Genomic DNA, 18,541 nt, shown 5'->3' with positions numbered 1-18,541 from the left:
ACTCTAATGTTTAAAGATGCTAATCTGGTGTTTCAAGATGCGTTTCCCACGCAATATTTCTGAATGTTCAAATTCAGGTTATAAGGTCAGTAACTTGGATAATCTGTTTATAAATGTTAAACTACAGGTTTGTTTGTTATTAGTAAATAAACCTCGAGCTTGTATTTGTAATGTCTATTTATTTTTAAATAGACATTACAAACAAACAATTGTATCAAATGATCTGTAGAGATAGAAGATTGTTTAGACTTTAAAATGTAAATCAATTTATCTTAGTATTTAGATATCCTCAACAGAAGAAATTTAAATGCACATGGTTGAGACAATCACATAAGGCATCTCTGTGCATCCACCAATCTTCATCTACTGAGCCTATCTCGATATGCTTTTCAAGCAAAGTATGTCAAGATAGGAAGAGAAGTAAATACACTATTTAAATCTCTTAAAGGGACACTGTCCAAACAAATTTAGCGTTGGTGATTCAGATTGAGCATGAAATGTTAATCAACTTTATAATTTAATTCGATTCTCAAATGTTAACAATTATCTTGTTATCTTTCTTTGCAAATCAATAATGATATTTGAGATTACGGACAATTGTTGCAAAAAACCTGGGTTGTCCTTGATGATTGTTGGATAAATTAATCCACCACAAAAAACCAAGTTCAGTCCAGAGTACTGAAGCAAATAAATTATCTATTTAATACCTTATTTTTAAAGTAATGATAGCAACATCACATGGAGCATTCATAATATGAGACAATTTTTAAAGTTGCTTAAAATAGAATACTCATTCAGAATGTATAAATCATTAATATTTTAACTGTTTCCCTTTAAGTATATTTTTAGTTCATGTCCCTTTAAATAAACATTTCACAATAATGCTTGAAATATCAGAAACCTAGGCACCTTCCTTTTGATAAATTAGTATAACATATGAGTAAATCAAATTTAGATTAACTTCTGGATTGTTTTACACACTGACTGAAATATATATTGTAAAGGAGGTATTTCGGAGTCTTCAGCTTAGAGGGACATTAAGCTATATGTTATGTATGCATTTTGGATAAGATTATAATATTTGAACAACTTAATATGTTTTGGTATTCAATCATTAGATTGTAATTATATATATTTTTGGATTAAATACATATCTACATAGGCTATTTTGATGCTGATTGTTGGTTGCACATAGATACCTTATGTAATTGACTAAGATATGTGCATTGATGTTTTTTTTTCAAAGTATATTTAAAGACTGAATGTAATTCTATAGTACTTTCTAAATATGTTTAAATTCTTTTATGAATTATTTAAAAATCAATATACAATATACTTTGTGAATGTCCCTTTAAGGACAAAAACATTTGTAATGTTGATTTAACATTGTCAAAATAAACTAAAGGGGAATGAAAATTATATATAGATATGTGATGTCTAACCCAAGAGGTAAGATTTTAAAGACTACATAATATTAATAACTATAGTTAAATGACTCCACTAGAAAATAAAATCGATTAACCTGGCATCCAATAACTAGCTTGTGAAAAATATCAAGTTAAATGACCTATCATTTATAAATGTAAAAATTAAAATAATTTAGCAAATAATGTTTTGAGATACCTAAGGAAGATACAAGATCTTATAAAATTAATTTTACATTCAACAACACTGTCACTTTAATGTAATTGAACCACTTCCCCTTCTTAAAAGTGAAAACAAATAATTTATGAGAAATTTACTACATATCCGAAATTATTTTAACATCTAAGAATTTCAAAAGAAAAGCATCGATGGATCTCACTCCCCAATGAATGTTAAAAAAGATAGTTTAATGTAATATTCTCGGAATCAGTGGATTTTCTACAATTAATGCATTATTTGATCTTATGCATGTGCTTGTCAAATAGACAACTACCAGTCATGGGAGTCAAATTGTTTTTTATTGACAGATTATATGGATATTTATTATAATCTGTTCCAAAGAGTGTATTTAATACTAAAATGTTTATTATTACCATTTTAAAAATTAATAGTTTCTGAACCAAAAACAAAAAAATATTCCTGGAAGTCATCAGATGCCAATCTGAAATTAAAAAACAAAATTTTAACAAAGTTAATACACACGTAGTCAAAGATTCATAAAATACCTTTTACAATCATCTTGTGTCTATGCTCTAACTTTGTTCAACATTTTTTAAAGATATTTATTAATTAAATTAAAAAACAAAAACAAAAAAACCCCATTATATTGTGTAATAAAAAATAAATTAAAATATCTGATTTTCTAATTATACATAATAATGTATATCACATTTCAATAATATATATGTTGAACATAAATGTCATATTTCATGTCCATTCAAATACCTCTATATCAACTATAATATGTATTCCTTTTTCTGATTGTGATCCCTAAATATCTAATGATGAAATATGTATGACTAATGTATGTAAGCTACCAATAATCAACATTCTTCCTGTGATTCTTAACTAGCATGCATTGGTACACCAACCTGGATAATGCATGGTCTTTGAAAGTCAATTCAGGGGTAAACAGTTGATCTTCAATAGGTGTCTTATTCATCATTTCAAAAATAGAGGACTGTGAAATCCCATCTAAAAATTAGTAAATCATCTAAGTGTCTGATTGTGATCCCTAAATATCTAATTAAGAACTAAATATGACTAATGTATGTAAGCTACTAATATTCAACATTCTTCCTGTGATTCTTAACTAGCATGCATTGGTACACCAACCTGGATAATGCATGGTCTTTGAAAGTCAATTCAGGGGTAAACAGTTGATCTTCAATAGGTGTCTTATTCATCATTTCAAAAATAGAGGACTGTGAAATCCCATCTAAAAATTAGAAAATCATCTAAGTGTCTGATTGTGATCCCTAAATATCTAATTAAGAACTAAATATGACTAATGTATGTAGGCTACTAATATTCAACATTCTTCCTGTGATTCTTAACTAGCATGCACTGGTACACCAACCTGGATAATGCATGGTCTTTGAAAGTCAATTCAGGGGTAAACAGTTGATCTTCAATAGGTGTCTTATTCATCATTTCAAAAATAGAGGACTGTGAAATCCCATCTAAAAATATGAAAATCATCTAAGTGTCTCCAATAGGATGCCTCAACAGCCTTATTCTATCAAACAGTTGGCACTTACCATGTGAACATGTCTTTGTATGGTTTTCAAGGTCAGCAGATTTGAAAGATAATGCCAGACATGATCCCATTGGTATACTTCAATTTCAATCTTGGCTTTTTCCACTGTCAGTCTGGGCAATCTTCACTGTCAGGCTTCTAATTCTTCCCTTTCAGTCTTTAGATTAAGTCAGCTCCCTAATGGCATAAAAAGTTTAATCAAAATTACTACAAGTGTGTGAATCATTTCTGTAGCCCTCTCCCACCCCCCATTTCATAAGAAATTTCTGTCACTAGCTTACTGTGTAGCATCTTGTGTTATGTTCTATCAAGTGTGAAGATGAGTCATATTGAGCAGAACAAACCTCTAATGTGTGACATTGAACCATAGTCATGCTAGAGGATCCCTTTCTGAGTATTTACATTTTAAGTAATGTGTAAACTAAATACTAGTTTATAAAATGTATGCCATATGATGTATTTGTGTACAATTCATGCCAGCAACAGTCCAGACATTTATACTTACCAGCTGATGTCCTCTTTAAAAACCAGGTGGCAAAGACTCGCTACAGGACCCAATGGCCAGAGCATCACCTATATCAGTGATTTTTAACCTTTTTTTGCCGTGGCACACTTTTTTACATTAAAAAAATCCTGTGGCACACCACCATCCCAAAATTTAAAAAAAATCACACATTGTAGCCTAATACAGCATATATATATATATACACATACACACAAACACACACATACTGTATGTATTGTGCTGTTATGCCATGCCTCCTACAAACTACCCCTGCACTGGGAGTAAAAAACAAGCAAAGTTTAAAAAATATGTCACACTGTTGTCAGTCTGTCGTGGCACACCTGAGGATCTCTCACGGCACACTGGTTGAAAAACACTGACCTATATTAATAAATGAAACACATTTTTAGCATTTGATGAACAATCCTAACATGTTTGCACAATTCTCTACTTATCATTTCCCTAGAGTTCACATCTATTGATAATACTCCAGTCTAACTTCTATTCTTTACCGTCTAAAGTTGCGGTTGATGATGTCTGCTCTGACATTGAGCCCCTCGTCCCGGAATGGCCCCTCTAGAACAGGATCATCCTCCTCATCTCTGAGGAGGTTTCTGTCCGGCCGGACGGCCTGCAGCATCCCAGCCCGCTGTGCAATATTATGCAGGATGCTACAGGCTACAACGATCTTAGCCACCTTCTTTGGGTTGTACTGGAGGGCTCCTCCCGACCTGTCCAGGCACCTGAACCTCATCTTCAGGAGCCCGAACATCCGTTCAACCACCGCCCTGGTTCTCTTATGAGCCCTATTGTAGCGCTCCTCAGACACATCAGTCGGGCTACGCAAGGGGGTAATGAGCCAAGGCCGGCTCATGTACCCAGAATCACCTATAAATTATGAACAGAACATAATTCTAACAGAATCCTCAAAATAGTATTTGTAGTACAATAAAAAGTTTTGTACACGATAATCCAGTAACAAATGTTTATTTTAAATTTAAAAAATCTAGTTCAATATTATTCTCTATCTTCCCATTTCATCTAAGACATGCTACATATGCGTATTTCTCCATATTCAAACCTTGTGTAAAATGCAAACTACATGGTTACATTGCATTCTCTATCTGAGCATTTAAGGTAAGACATGCTACATATCTGCATTGAACTAAAAGACATTAGCGGAAAGAGACAATGACGGTTAAATTGCATTAGCTAATATCTTCCCATTTCATCTAAGACATGCTACATATGCGTATTTCTCCTAAATCAAGCCTTGTGTAAAATGCAAACTACATGGTTACATTGCATTCTCTATCTGAGCATTTAAGGTAAGACATGCTACATATCTGCATTGAACTAAAAGACATTAGCGGAAAGAGACAATGACATGGTTAAATTGCATTAGCTAATATCTTCCCATTTCATCTAAGACATGCTACATATGCGTATTTCTCCTAAATCAAGCCTTGTGTAAAATGCAAACTACATGGTTACATTGCATTCTCTATCTGAGCATTTAAGGTAAGACATGCTACATATCTGCATTGAACTAAAAGACATTAGCGGAAAGAGACAATGACATGGTTAAATTGCATTAGCTAATATCTTCCCATTTCATCTAAGACATGCTACATATGCGTATTTCTCCTAAATCAAGCCTTGTGTAAAATGCAAACTACATGGTTACATTGCATTCTCTATCTGAGCATTTAAGTTAAGACATGCTACATATCTGCATTGAACTAAAAGACATTAGCGGAAAGAGACAATGACATGGTTAAATTGCATTAGCTAATATCTTCCCATTTCAGCTAAGACATGCTACATATGCGTATTTCTCCTAAATCAAGCCTTGTGTAAAATGCTAACTACATGGTTACATTACATTCTCTATCTGAGCATTTAAGGTAAGACATGCTACATATCTGCATTGAACTAAAAGTAGACATTAGCGGGGGGAAAATATATGGTTAAATTGCATCCTATAGCTGAACATTACGCTAACATTTTAAAAATACAGTGGCAATTGTCAAACTAATTAACCATGTTGTGCACAAATACTCACCAACGAGATAACCAGGGGGCATTTGTCTTTCCTCAAACGGTCTCCACAGGGACGGCAGAGAGAGGATGCGGGCATCATGACAAGCCCCTCCAAAATTCGCACACACATGCATAATCCTCATCTGTGCGTCACAAACATACTGCACGTTGAGGCTATGAAAATGTTTGCGATTTCTGAAGGGCGAGTCATCAATTGGAGCACGCAGCGCAATGTGGGTACAATCTATGGCTCCCAAGACATTGGGCAATTGAGCAATATCAAAGAATTCCCGCTTCAGGCGCCTCCAATCACCATCATTCTGTGGGAATCCTATGTATTGCTTACTGATACGTACCATGGCGTCCAGAAAGTTATCAAACACCACAGATAATGTACCTTGAGCCAGGCCATGCATGTACAGTTCTCTGGATTGAAAACTCCCGGAGGCCAGGACGTATAGACAGCTTAGCATCTTACTCATGGCGGGAACAGCAGTCCTTATTCTTATACGTGGCTCCAAATGAGGTTTAAGAAGATCGTAAAGGCCAATGAGCTGTTCGCGATTGAGCCGATACTTATCATAAACCTCAAAGTCGCTCATGTTTTCCAAGGTGGGTCTCACCCTGTAGACAGGAGGACCTCGAACCAGACGACCCCTTCGTCTCAGTCTGAGCCGCCGAGGCTGCCTGATTCGACCAACAGCTAGTTCGCCAATAGCAGCACCAGCAGCGTCTACCATGTCATCGTCATCCATCTTTCAAAACAGCGTAACAAGGTAAGCACTTGATCTGATGTGGATCACAAGTGATGCTTTGGCCATGTTGTTTGGGGGATTTATAGTACAATTAGTGAGTTTGTAATGATTGCTGATTGTATTCACTTGTTTGTATGTGAGCGGCGCGAATGCTTTCACAGTGGGCGTTTATTTGTTGTTTGCTGAAATGTTATTTTGCAACAATGAATCTCAATGTGAAAGTGTCAAATATCACACATACAGTGCATGTTTGTAATGTTTCATCATATGCGTAATCAATATTTCTTAAACGCGATCTTATAGTAACAAGCACACGTCCAGGCTAACATGAATGAAAGTGCATAGTTGTGTATAATGTGCATCGAATGTGATCGATCAATGTTGCTGCAACATTGTTTTTAAACGATAAAGTAACATCTGCCATTTGTAGTATTGTATATATAAGTGATTGCCGAGCTGTCAATATTGTATGCGTCCCTTTCAAATCGCAATAATAATTCCGAACTTCCCGTCTGCCATCTGTAGTATTGTATATATAAGTGATTGCCGAGATGTCAATATTGTATGCGTCCCTTTCAAATCGCAATAATAATTCCGAACTTCCCGTCTGCCATCTGTAGTATTGTATATATAAGTGATTGCCGAGATGTCAATATTGTATGCGTCCCATTCAAATGGCACTAATACTGAATAACTTCCGGCTGTCATCTGTAGTATTGTATATATAAGTGATTGCCGAGCTGTCAATATTGTACACGTCCCTTTAAAATCGCACTAATACTGAATAACTTCCGGCTGTCATCTGTAGTATTGTATATATAAGTGATTGCCGAGCTGTCAATATTGTACACGTCCCTTTAAAATCGCACTAATACTGAATAACTTCCCGTCTGCCATCTGTAGTATTGTATATATAAGTGATTGCCGAGCTATCAATATTGTATGCGTCCCTTTCAAATCGCACTAATACTGAATAACTTCCGGCTGTCATTTGTAGTATTGTATATATAAGTGATTGCCGAGCTGTCAATATTGTATGCGTCCCTTTCAAATCGCACTAATGCTGAATAACTTCCGGCTGTCATCTGTAGTATTATATATATAAGTGATTTGCGATCTGACAATATTTCTTAATTGTCCCATTGAAATCGCCCTAATAATGCTGTTCCAAACTGTTCTTTATGTATATGTTGTATTGTAGTATTGAGTGTTAAAGTTCCGAAAGGGGCGGTACAGTCGTGAATCTGTGATGTGTATGGTTGAATCTTCTAATGACGTCATGATATTATTAACCTGCCTATGTAGTTCTGAAATCCTCATTGTGTTGTTGTATTTGACTACATTGTTATTGTGTGCTGAATAAAATCTAAATGTGTGCTTTGTGGTTGCGTGATGGGTGATGCGTGTTATGTACATGTACGTATATATATATACGTGTGTCAATGTAAGTCAATGGGAAAATGGATTTGTGTTGTTTTTTTTATAACACCCGAAATCTCGCAACTTTAATCCTTTGTATTTTGATGAAAAATTATTAAATATTAAAAATAAATATAGTGTAGTGTTTGTATGAGTGTAAGTGTACTTTGTGTAATATTTGTTTTGTGATTCTTGGATGTTTTTTTTGTCGGTATATGTTTACTACTTGTTCTGAGGTGTCGGTAGAAATTTGAGCGTTAGGTGTTTTTTGAGTGTCGGTAACTGAACTCTAAATACCAGAGTCCGTAAGAAACCAGCGTTAGGGGCCTCTAACGCTGGTTTTCACGGCTAACGCCAAACTCCAAATCTAGGCCTATGTATAAAATTTGTCAAGGAGGGTTAGCAGACTTCTATAAAATTTAAAGCTAAAGTTGCTTTGATGGGCAAAGACCTAAATATACTAGTGTAAGCAAACATTTGCAAAAAGCTACACATGGTTTTATAAGCGTTTTAACAGCGTAAGAGAAACTGAAGACACATGCATATCTGCCAAGTTGGATTTGATTTAAATCACTAGCAGTAAGACTCAAATCCATGGTTTTCTACATAAAGGTTTCATTATTTTAGAATACATTTTCAGATTATTTTTATTATATCCGAAAATTGATTTATAGACCATTAAAAATACCTTGAAAATTATTGGGAGGTGAACTAACTACAGCTTTTAGGTTCATATTTGATTAACATTTTTGCTGTAGTTTATTGGAATGAGAATAAAAATACTAAGAGCTTAATTTAACTAAAAGATGGGGGGGGGGGGGTATATATATTTATCTTTTTGAAGAGGGCATAAAATCATAGATACACAAATTTGCAGTTTATTTTTATAGGATTTCAAACCAAAATATCTAGTTGTCTTGCTTTGAATTTGCATTCAGAATTTGGAAGGTGTATAATAAAATGTGAGTTTAAAGTCTTTGCCATAAAATGTTCTTAATTGTCCATTATTTATAAACTTGGCAATGCAATTCAGTATTTTGCCTTTTCTTACTATAATTGAGCTATGCAGATTGTATTTTCTTGACCCATCCTCCTGTGGAATGCAGAACCCTGACACCAGTTTTGTGAGCAACCCAGCAGTAAAATGGTTAACTAGGGAGCTGCACCCTTCAATTGGCAAAGGCTGCACAATGCAAATGGTAAGGTATCATTTTCTTAACGGTTTAATTGCTGGGCTGTCCAAAAAACTGGCCTTGGAGGGAAACTTCACCTGACACACATTTGTTTCCTGTTACGCATTACTCTTGTAAAATCTGTTGCTGTTTAAACTTTAACTATAACTAAAGCACTTTTTTTTTTTCTCTTCTAGATTTTTCTACTCAGATACCTTTTTCCACTCTTGGCTGTTAATAAATATCCAGTTCAAAAAATGTTTGTCGCTCCTTTTTGTTCTCATGGTTATGCATATGACACTGAATTGGTGTGGTTGTCTTTAGTTGCTTCTTTAGGTATACTGTTGCCAAAGGTTATGGAGTTACATAGGATACCCAGCTAAATTCTATTTGTTATAGACTATAATTCATTATACTCAAAAATACGTATTTAACTTTGTTGGTATGAAAATTAAAATGCGGTTATTTTGACCTATTGAATTAATTTTTTCTATTTTCCTTAAAGGGACACTCAAAACTTGTTTAAAATAAAAAAGAGCTGGTCTTGTTAGATGCTAAAGAGCAAATTTGATCATCTGTTTTCAAAATACTGCAAGTTCCTTTTTTTTTTTTTTTTTTTTTTTAACACCTGTTTTTTGTCTCCAAATGTATACATAAAATAATGCTATAGCTGCAGCAATTCACTGATTCACTGAACTATATATTCTGTGGAGGTGAAACATGGTATTATAAACTTCAACATACACTCTTTAACATACTTAAAGGGACGGTATACTATACATTTTTTCCCCCCATAATGTCTTCCAATGACTAGTTATACCAGTGGCAGGGTATACAATGTATGGGTAATTGCTATTTTTGGTTTATTTAAAGTGAAGATAAAGTTTTTCCAATTAGAACACATCAATGCATTTGATTGAGAGAGATCTGACTCCGCCCAACCCCTATTTCCTGGTTTTCTGCCCTCTGACATAGAGCGTTCCCACCTGCTCTGTCTCTGAAAAGTACGTTCACGATGCTCAGATTAACTGAGCATGTGCTAATCGGCAAACCCGTTCTGAACTGTGCATGGGTCAATCTTCGTTTTAACATAGTATTCAATGAATAACTTTATTTATTCAGTACTATGTTATGCGAGACAGAAGAGAGCTGCTTTTTTCACATCGTTGAATCGGAGCCTTCAGTATTATGCCAATGACATCTTATCGGAATTCCTAAACTATACTAATACGCATGCGCGAAACGGGAGCAAGCATGGATTCCTAGCTTCCTAAAAAACTTATAGTGCATGCGCATATGAGAAAGGAGTTGGATGATGTGAAGTGATGGCTGCCTAACACCAGATTTTCAATTTGATCACAGAAAAACCTGATCAAGCCAGAGAAAAGGGTTGATTTTCTGGATCTTCAGAAATAGATTAGAAACGGTTATACATTTCTTTACAAGCAAATTGATAAAAATTCATGAAGGAGCCATATTTATTTGGAAAAATTAAAGGGACACTGAACCCAATTTTTTTTCTTTCGTGATTCAGATAGAGCATGCAATTTTAAGCAAATTTCTAATTTACTTCTATTAAATTTTCTTCATTCTCTTGATATCTTTATATGAAAAGCAAGAATGTAAGTTTAGATGCTGGCCCATTTTTAGAGAGCTATGAGTACGGCGTTCATGCCGAAAAGCCTAAGCTTTGTACACTAAGGGCATGTTTTGTTTCTGTACATGTAACCGTTTTTAGAAGGATCAATAAAGAAATAAGAAATTTTAACTGCAGCTCCGGACTTCGTGTTTTACTTATCCTGTGGGCCATCCTTTTGGAGCAAGAGCAGTTGGTGTATCCCTGGAGGATTATTGAAATATTCGGTGTAGGAAAGTTTTACTTTGATTTCCATACTCCTGCAGAAGGGATATCTGGAGTTTTCCATTTATAAGCGATGAGCGCCTTTGCTCCATTTAATCCTATTTGTAAAAGAGTCTCAATTTACAGGGAAAGATGGGCAAGTCATTAAGTAAAGCAATCTTAGGGGTTAAACACAATTCCTTTGCCAATATGCCTTGAAAATGTGTTTCTATTCCTTCCCATAATGGTTTCAGCTTATCACTCTCCCACCACATGTGAATGTAGCTGCCTCTTATATCACAACCTCTCCAACATTTCTCCTTTGCCCCTGGGTATATTGAGTGCAATCTTGTGGGAGTTAAATACCATCTCAATAATACTTAAAAATTAAGTTCAAGCAATTTAGGAGAAGTAGAAGATGTTTTTAGTGTATATGAATATTTATTTCCAATTGTCTGTATCTATGGTGCAACCTAACTCTTCTTGCCACCTATTAGTGTAAGTGGGGAGCTGGGAGGCCTGGTTTGCTTGAAATAGTTTCCTAGAAATTGATAAAGCATGAGTAATGTTCTCATTTCTGGCACAAAGGTGTTCATAAGGAGACAGGTGTCTCAAATAATCTGCTTTGTAAGGTGAGGTAAGTATAAAGTGTGAAAGTTGGTGGTATTTCAACCAGTTAGAGTAATTACCCATAGCGACCCCTCTAATTTCTTCTCTATTTTTGAGTTTACCATTGTTAATGAAATTTATAAGGGGTGTTGTAAAATCCCATTCAGTTAGTCTTTGATGCCCTTTATCCAGGCCCCCTATCAACTCTGCATTCATAGGGATGGGAAAGAGTGGTGATTTTATACACATTATATGGGGTCTGTGTGAAATTATCCCATCCCAAGACTCAGATATGTTTGTGTACATCTAATCTATAACATAGGGGTGGTCTCACGTTTTTTGATGTCCAACACAGTGCTCCAACTATGGGTACCTGCATGATATGGGAATCAAGAGCTACCCATGCCTTGCTATTTCCTGCTTTATGCCAGTCTAACACCCTCTGTAGTGTAACTGCCTCTACGTAATCTAAAATACATGGTACTCCCAACTCTCCATTCACAAACGATCTGTACATATTATCTTTATTTATCCTCGGTTTACTTTGACCCCATATAAAAGTATTAATTGATTTTTGTAGTCTGTGTACAATCTTTGAAGGGTTAGAGGAAGTGTCTGTAAGATGTAAAGTATCCTAGGCAGGGTGGTCATTTTGATACATTGAATTCTACCCCACCATGAAATAGGTTTACTCGCCCAAGTATGTAAGTCTTGTTGTGTGGCTTGTAGGAGGGATGTATAGTTCTTTTCAAATAAGGTGTTATACCTAAATACTTTAAAGTTTTTGTTTGTAATTTTAATGGACAGATGGAAGCCAATGACTGAAAGGTTTTGATGTGGAAGGTTGACATTGAGGATCTCTGATTTAAGGGGATTTATTAAAAAAAAATTGAGAATTGACCGAATATCGAAATTTCTTTCATGATTTCTGGCACTGACTGGGAAGGGTGTGACAGCGAAAAGAGCTCGTCATCTGCGTATAACGCTAATTTGAAATTATGTGGTCCTATTTCTATCCCTTTAATATTTTGGTTCAGCCTGACCTGTGCTGCAAATACTTCCATAGTTAATATAGACAGTGTTGGAGATAACGGACAACCCTGTCTCGTACCGTTATTAATGTTGAATGCCATGGACAACACTCCATTTGCTTTAATTGTGGCTGTAGGGTTCATATAAAGGCTGAATATTTGCAAAATAATTTTTGGTCCTATACCTATTTCTACTAGTGTCTCCCTCAAAAATCTCGAATCTATTCAATCAAACGCCTTTTCGGCATCGGTCACGAGGAGTATGGTTGGTATTTTGTTATGTTTGGCGTAACTCATCAGTGTTAGGGCTCTGATGGTATTGTCCCTCGCCTCTCTACGGGGCACAACATCTGCTTGATCTGTATGGATTATGTCTTGTATTATATTATTTAGTCTTTTGGCTAGTATTTTTCCTAATATTTTTATATCCAAGTCCTGGGAGTTGTCAATAGTAAGAAAGTGGGATTGAAGATGGGGTGCCAGTATTTTCTTAAAATTTTTGTAGTAAGCGTTTGTGAAACCATTAGGATCAGGGCTTTTTCCTGAGGGTAGCGCTGCGATGGCCTTTAGTATCTCTTGGGTGGATATCGGGCATTCTAAATTATAATTTTGAGTCGGGTCTAATTTTGGAAGATTTGCTCCCTATATATATTCGTTCATTTGAGCCCTATGTGTATGGGAGTGGACGGAATCCAAGTTACAAATTTTAGCATAAAAGTCACCAAAATGGTTGGCTATTTCTCTGCTGTCTATAAATTGTTGGTTATCTGGTGTTATTAGTTTGGTAATCTGGGATTTGCCTGATTGTGCTCTCAACAGTTTAGCTAGATATGAACCAGATCTATTGCTCTTATAGAAATTGTTTTTTCTCAATGAGAGCGCCTTCCTCTGAGCCCCTTTGGTTAATATGTCGTGTAATTCTTGTCTGGCTTTAGTGAGATGTATAAATGTGTTACGATCTTGTGGAGAGTTTTTGTGTTGTAGTTCTAACAAATTTATTCTTGCTGTTAAGGTGGCAGTTGTGGCGTTGTATATTTTTTTCCATGTGCTCTCAACTTAATACACTCCCCCATTATTTCCGCCTTGTGTGCTTCCCATCTACAACCCAGCCAAATTTCTGTGGAGGCATTATGTTGGAAGTAGTCTATCAGTGATTTATATATGGCTTCCGAGGAGGATGGAAAGTGGAGTAAAGATTCATCCAAATTCCATGAAAATGGAGTCTGTGGCTTGTCTGACCACTCCAGTTGCATAGAAATCTCAGAATGGTCCGACCATACTGTAGCTCGTATATCTGTATCTTTTAGTTGTGTTAGATGGGCACGGTCTAGATAAAAATAGTCTATACGTGTGTATACAGACCAGGGGAGGGAATAAAAGGTGTAATTTCTTTGTATTGGGTGTTGTAATCGCCAAGTGTCTATAAGGCTTAATTGCTGTATGAATTTATGTACCATGTCAGGTGGTCTGGTTTGAGTTTTTAGTGAACCTGTGGATGTGTCCAATGTTGAGTCCATGGTGATATTAATGTCCCCTCCTACAACCAAGAGTCCTTTTTTGTGCTCTGAAACCAATGCTAAGAGATGCTGAAAGAAACCATGACGTCTGCTATTAGGGGCATAGACATTGACAAGTGTGATTGGTCTATTGAACAAAAGACCTACAAGTATTAAGATTCTCCCCTCTGAGTCCGTAATTCTATTTAAGAGTTGGAAATGAAGGTGTTTGTGCAAAAGTATGCCTACTTCATTCTTTTTGACGTTATGTGAATGAAAATATCCTAACGGGAAGGCTTTAGATTAGAACTTGGGTTCTCGGTCAGATAAGAAATAAGTTTCTTGCACAAAGATGATTGAATCCTTGTCCTTAACTAGTGCCCTAAGTGCTATGGAATGTTTGTTGGGTGAGTTGAGACCCGTAACGTTTTGGGAGACTATAGTGATTGTAGGGTTATCCATTATTGAGATGGGGGATGTCAGATTTAAGTGTGTAATGTAGGCTTACCATATCAGACCCCAGATCTCTCCCCTCTGTATCTCGATATGTAGTATAGGAGCAGGCAAGTTGTAGGATGGCAAGATAAAATGATATACTTCCTCCGACATGTTAGAGTAAATGAGTACAAGAGAAAAAATTAACAATTAAACACATACAACAACAGACATAACAAAACAAAGTATAGACCAAAAACTGTGGTGCATGGCAGTTTGTACTATCAAGGATATTGACCCTATTATTATCACTGACCATGCATATAACTTGGTATGGGGGGGTAATGGATGGATCTCATTACCATTCAACTCAAAATGGGCATCCTAAAGTGGATATCAATAAGAAGGGCTTAATAAAACGACAAATTGTTACATTATATAAGTTCACTCTTTCTTCAGAACAGGGAAACAAAAAGTTAATACTTAGTTCTTGCTTGGGGCTGGTGTTGTCTCATGGAGGCTTGATTATGGATCCGGTGGCCCCCAACGAAGAATGGTGTGAGTTTTTTTTCTTTTTTACCATTGTCGACCATTCTTGGCATTGAGGCTTAGGAGTTGGATTTTTTGGGGGCTGGCTGTTGATGTTCTTCTCTGATAATCTCAGAAAAAAGATGGAGGAGGAATGTTTAACTGTTTGCAAAATTGTTCCAGATCCTCTGAATCTCTATAGATGTAGGTTTTATCCTCTTTAACGACTCTGATGGAGAAAGGAAAACCCCACCTCTAAGGTATATCTAAGTCTCTCAAGTGAAGTGTGAGGTATCGTGCTTCCTTCCTTTTTGCTAAGGTAATTGGGCTAAGATCCACGTAGATCTGAAGTGAATCTTCTCCAAATACTAGTGGGGATTTCTTCCTCTCTGGGCGTCGCTGTTGCTACAGGTTTAGGCGTCAGGGCCCTATGCGCTCTGTTCAGGCTGACATTATCTTCTACTTCACCACCCAGTAGAAATTTAAATATATTTTGTAAATAGGATAGGATCTGTGTTGTCTGAATGGTTTCTGGGACCCCGCGTATTCTGAGATTTTGGCAGTGGCCCCTGTTGTCCAGGCCCTCTACTTGCGATTGTAATTGCACTATAGCATCATTTTGTTGCTGTATGACTGTGGAGTTTTGTGTGTTTTCTTCCACTTGTTCTTCAAGTTGCATCATTCTAGTTCCAAGCTCTGCAACATCTTTCTTAACCTCTGCTAGGCCGTCCTTAATTATTTTACTGATTTGTGTCATAAACGATGTAAAATCCTCCTTTGTAGGAAGTGTTTGCAAATCAGCTTTAGTGATATGTCAATTGTATTATTAGTTGCTGCTGAACATTCCAGTTCTTCAGGAACATCCTGGGAGGAGAGATCTGTGTCCTCGACGTGGGCCGTGTCAAATGGCTTAAAAATGCTGTTCAATTTACCTCCCCCCAGGGATGGGCCCTTATTGCCTTTTTCCAGACGGTTGGTCCTTCTAGCTACCATTTTTATAGCCTATGTGGTATTAGGGTGCAGATCTTCTCTTTTTTCCCTTCTAAAACTATGTAAAACTTCCAGTTAAAAGGGGCTCAAGTTTGGCGCCAATGTGTTAAACGCCTTAATCTCCTAAATAAAAGTTAATGTAATATTGTTATGCCTTATTTATGGATCCCTGCGAGGAAGTTTAGCCCAGTCTGTCTGATTAATAAAAAGAGTACTGTCCAAGTATTGGTTGTTTACCCTTGGGGACCATCTGTCCCTATCTGTTTATGAGGGGTATGTTCAGGGCCTTAATGTGTATGGGGCTGAAAACCTTTTGTTCAGAGAAAGCTTCTCACTATGTCACAGCATCCGTGATCCGGTTTGAACAAACTGTTTCTTAAGTAGGTGATCCGCTTTTGTAGAGATGCAGGCGTTTACAAACAGTCTGATAGTAAACTCTTCTCTGCAGAGGATCGTCATTCCATGCGGTCTGGCTGTGTTGTGCTGTTCTATGTAGGCCCCAAGCTGTAAATCACATTTCGTGGTGAAGTTCTGAATCCTACACAAAGCAATCTTCTCCTGAGCAGCTCCGATGCTGTTTTATGGGTTCATAGTGTGTTATAGGGGAATTGGCTTATCGTATTTGTGCCCCTCTGAGGTTTACTTTCCGGAGCTCTAACTCCTTGCGGCCATCTTTATCTGTGGCCGGCTCCGCCCCCACTCATGTCACAGATTTTTTTTATGTAATAGATCTCATCTTGTTGGTATGTCACTGTTTAAATGTTCAAACAGGCTCACACACTTAGACATATTATTTTGGCGTGGGGAGAAATATTATTTTTACTATTTTAAAATGCTTGCTCGTGTTGCCTGATTTACAACCCTTAAAGTGAAACAAGGCAGTTTTAGCTTTCTTTTCACTGGCCAGTGTGTTTAAAAACATGTTTGAACTGACATATATTGGGGTGTAAAAATGCTATGTTTAGTTTAACACTAGTATTCAATAAATACTGTACCTGTAAAATAGTGACAATTACTGTAGTAAAATTTGCCAGACTATAACACAGACACATATTGCATTGTAATACTGTAAACAGAGTGAACTGTGCCTAACAACGTGGTGCCAGTCACTTTTCTCGCAATCTCACGATGATTACAGCACAGTTTTAAAATCCTTGGAGGTTGAACTTAAGCTCCACAAAGCGCTGTCAGCTAGATTACGAGTTTGGCGTTATAAATGAAAAAGCATCGTTATGCTTCATAACGCTGCTTTTTCCCTAACGCCGCTATTACAAGTCTTGTAGGTATAGGTGTATTGCACACCTTTTTGGCAGTCACGCAACGTCAGTACCGCACTTTTAAAAAAAAGTCCTTTTTCAATGGACTGGTATTATGAGTTTTACGTTACAAATATGTAGCATAAAACTCATAACTAAAGTGTTATAAAGTACACTAACACCCATAAACTACCTATTAACCCCTAAACCGAGGCTCTCCCGCATCGCAAACACTATAATAAATTAATTAACCCCTAATCTGATGCTCCGGACATCACCGCCACTTAAAAAATGTATTAACCCCTATTCCGTCGCTCCCCGACATCGTCGCCAATATAATAAACCTATTAACCCCTAATCCGCCGCCCTCCCGCATCGCAAACACTATTTAAATATTATTAACCCCTAATCTGCCGTCTGCCCACACCGCCGTTATAATAAACCTATTAACCCCTAAACCGCCGCCCTCCCGCATCACTACATAAATATATTAAGCCCTAACCCTAACGTAACCCTAAGCCTAAGTCTAACCCTAACGTAACCCTAACCCTAACACCCCCTAACTTAAATATAATTAAAATAAAACGAAATAAACCTTACAATTATTACCTAAATAACCTATTTAAAACTAAATACATACTTGGATGACGTCACTTAAAGGGGAACTTCATTCTACAGCGGCGATCAGAAGAAGAGGATGCTCCGCGCCGGATGTCTTGAAGATGGACCCGCTCCGCGCTGGATGGATGAAGATAGAAGATGCCGTCTGGATGAAGACTTCTGCCTGCTTCGATGAGGACTTCTGCCCGCTTGGATGAAGACTTCTGCTGCCTGGATAAGGATGGATGTCCGGTCTTCGAAAACTGTAAGTGGATCGTCGAGGGTTAGTGTTAGTTTTTTTTAAGTGTTTATTGGGTGGGTTTTATTTTTAGAGTAGGGTTTTGGGCAATGTAAAAGAGCTAAATGCCCTTTTAAGGGCAAAGCCCATCCAAATGCCCTTTTCAGGGCAATGGTTAGCTTAGGTTTATTTAGATAGGTTTTTATTTGGGGGGTTTGGTTGTGTGGGTGGTGGGTTTTACTGTTGGGGGTTGTTTGTATTTTGTTTACAGTTAAAAGAGCTGATTTCTTTGGGTCAATGCCCCGCAAAAGGCCCTTTTAAGGGCTATTGGCAGTTTAGTGTAATCTAGGGTTTTTTTTTTTATTTTGGGGGGGCTTTTTTATTTTGATAGGGCTGTTAGATTAGGAGTAATTCCTTTTTATTTTTGATAATTCCGTTTT

General features: G+C 36.7%; 1 protein-coding gene across 1 annotated transcript in view; it reads left to right on the top strand.

The window, feature by feature from the left end:
* The window catches only part of RPL7 (ribosomal protein L7), a 33,268-nt gene extending 23,849 nt beyond the window's left edge, over window positions 1-9,419 (top strand). The window contains exon 6 of the mRNA XM_053713156.1: window positions 9,276-9,419. The gene's annotated coding sequence lies outside the window, so the exon portion shown is untranslated. The remainder of the gene's footprint in view (window positions 1-9,275) is intronic.
* The last annotated feature ends 9,122 nt before the right edge of the window (window positions 9,420-18,541 follow it).

Source organism: Bombina bombina, chromosome 5 (assembly GCF_027579735.1).
Source record: "Bombina bombina isolate aBomBom1 chromosome 5, aBomBom1.pri, whole genome shotgun sequence".
Lineage (NCBI taxonomy): Eukaryota > Metazoa > Chordata > Amphibia > Anura > Bombinatoridae > Bombina > Bombina bombina.
The sequence above is the reverse complement of the archived record's forward strand: the minus strand, read 5'-3'. Positions and strand labels throughout refer to the sequence as shown.